This window comes from Hippopotamus amphibius, chromosome 11 (assembly GCF_030028045.1).
Source record: "Hippopotamus amphibius kiboko isolate mHipAmp2 chromosome 11, mHipAmp2.hap2, whole genome shotgun sequence".
NCBI classification, from domain to species: Eukaryota; Metazoa; Chordata; class Mammalia; order Artiodactyla; family Hippopotamidae; genus Hippopotamus; species Hippopotamus amphibius.
In genome coordinates this window covers 97,838,890-97,841,720 of record NC_080196.1, presented here as the reverse complement: position 1 = coordinate 97,841,720, position 2,831 = coordinate 97,838,890, and positions in this window count along the sequence as shown.

Here is a 2,831-nt window from a genome sequence, read left to right as displayed (position 1 = left end):
GGGAGGGTGGGAGGGAGTTGCAGGAGGGAGCGGATATGGGGATATATGGGTAAATACAGCTGATTCACTTTGTTGTACAGCAAAAACTGGCACAACAGCATAAAGCAATTGTATCCCAATAAACAGCTTTTTTTTTTTTCTTCTTTTTTTAAAGGCACCTTCTAATGGGTGCTAAGGAATTAACAGACATAACTGAAAACCCAGTGCTGCTGGGAATGTGCGGACACACGTTATTGGTGGTGCTGTCATTTGCGCCAGGATCTCTGGAGAGCAGTCTGGCAACAGCATAACAAACAAGAGCTATGAAGTTGTTAACCCCCCAGTGATGTGTGGGAATTGCCCCTGGTCATCCCATCTGGGGAATATACTCGATGAGTATAAGCCTGAAGGAACAAAAGAAACAGCATAATTTGTTCAAAGATAATTGTGGTATTATTTAGCAATAGTGAAAACATCCAAGACTATGATCTGTTAAGATGATGGGATAGTAGCTATGTCTTCAGGGCCAGGATAAGATTACTGCTCTGACAAACAGTTCAAGCCTCAATGACTCATCACAGTAGAAGTTTTTTTCCTGCCCACATCACACTCTAGCGTGGGGTCGGTTGGGGAAAGGAGTTTCTCTACTCCATACAGTCACTCAGGGACCCAGGCTCCTGCCATTTAGTGGCTCCACCATTTCCTCCCTGCGTCTTAGAGGTGGATGAGGGAACGAGGGTAACAGAGGACGGCAGGGAAGATTTCATGAACCAGATCTGGAGGTCTAGCGGCAACCTTACTTTTACCCACAGCCAGAATTCAGGCATCTGACTGCACTTGACTGGGAGGAAGCCTGGGGAATACATCACTACATGCCCAGAGTGGAAGGGCGACAGGCTTTGGTGAACACAGCAATGACTGCCACATCATAAAATGATGTGCATGTTGACTCTGCTGACATGTGGAAATTTAAATATTAAATAATATTAAACAGAAAAAGCATAACACAGAAGCACCAATGAGGACTAATTACTAGTAACTCTATAATTGAAACTATGTAGATTTACCAACTCAGAAGTGGTTTTAGAGTATTGTGAACTTTTTAGCCCTTAGGGAGACTTTTTTTCTCCTGCGAAATGAAAAAGTGAGGTAAGGTGGAAGAACATGTGGAATCATGTCATAGGAAATTAAGTTCCATCATGCTGTTTACCTTTTTGAGACTTTTTCACTAAAAACATGGATGTTTTTCTCAAATTTTTTTTTTTTGGCTAGAAAATAAATGCCTTTCATTGTAGAAAATTAGAAATACGTTTTTTAAAGCGTGTAATCGTTTTTCAACTCACTGGTAACCACTCTGGGCATTGCTTTCCAGTGGTTTTTTCTAAGCCTGTGTTTATATATTTAAGATCTTACACTACAGACCATTTTGCAGCCAGCATTTTTTCCCTGAACACTATTTCATAAATATTTTCTCTTGCCACCAAAATTATTAAAACATTAATGTCTTTATAATATTCCATTCTGTAGATACACCATAATTTAAACCACTCTCCTGTTGGGGGAACATCGTTTCCATATTTTACTCGCATAAATTACCCTCAAAAGAAGGTCTTTCACATACATCTCAGCCTACGTTTTTTTCTTTTAAAAAGAATTTTATTGAGATATAATTGATATACAATAAACTGCACATATTTAAAGTGTACCATTTGATATTTTTTCTTATTAGTCATCTATTTTATATGTATTAATGTATATACAGTCAGTCTAAGTTTCTGATCACTTTTTAGGATAGAGTCCTTCCTTAAAGAGCAATTACCAAGCCAGAGAACATGATTATTTTCAAGGTTCTTGATACTCATTGCCAAACTGCCTTCCAGAAAGGTCATATAATTTATATTCCTCTCACTTCACCTCTGTAGTGTCTGGTACTATCAATCTTTCTGTATTTTACTAATTTGATAAGCAAGAAGCTGTATTTGGTGACTTAGTCTTTAATTTCTTTGATTACTTTTTGTGGCTGAATAGTTTTTCTTATGTGTATTAGGCAGACATGTATTTTCTCTTTTGTAAGTTGTCTATTCATAACATTTGCCCATTTTTCTACTTCTTTTCCTTATTGATTTGTATAGATTTCTTATATAGTAGGAATATTTACCTTTTGCCTGTCATGTATATGGCTAATATTTTTCCAGTTTGCTTTGATTTTAATTTTTTAGAACTAGACATCAAAATCTTTGTGTGGTATACTCTGTTAGTCTTTTTCTTTGTGATTTCCCACATTGTTTTATGTTTGAAGAATTCTTCCAATCTGGGGGTCAGAAATAAATATTTGCCTACATTTTCTTATAGCTTTTTATGATTGGGGGAGGTAATATAATTTTAACGTCTGCAATTTATTTTATTTTATGGTGTGAAATGAGGATTTAGATATTTCCCACCACCAAGACAGCCAATTTTTCTAAAATCATATTTGAATAATTTATTCCTTTTTCACTGACTTGTAATACCTCCTTTATTAGCCATGAGGGTCTTATCAAAGTGCAGATTTTAAATTCCGTAAAGTGGAAATAATCTGTGAGCACCCAGAGTTGTCATGAAAATAGAATAAATCTATGTGTCATGGTTTCTCAAATTCGGAAACTGTCTACAAATGCTTTGGTGGCTAATAAAACTTAAGAGAAAGGAAAGAGAACACAGATGTCAAAGCGTTTACCATTTTCCTAAAGAAAATGTATGTGATGACATCCAGTCAACTGTTGATTACCTTGGGTTTGAACCACCATGAGGGTTATGGCCTTTTATATCTTTCTCTTTCATAATTATGTCTCTGCTTGTAATTACATTTTGCA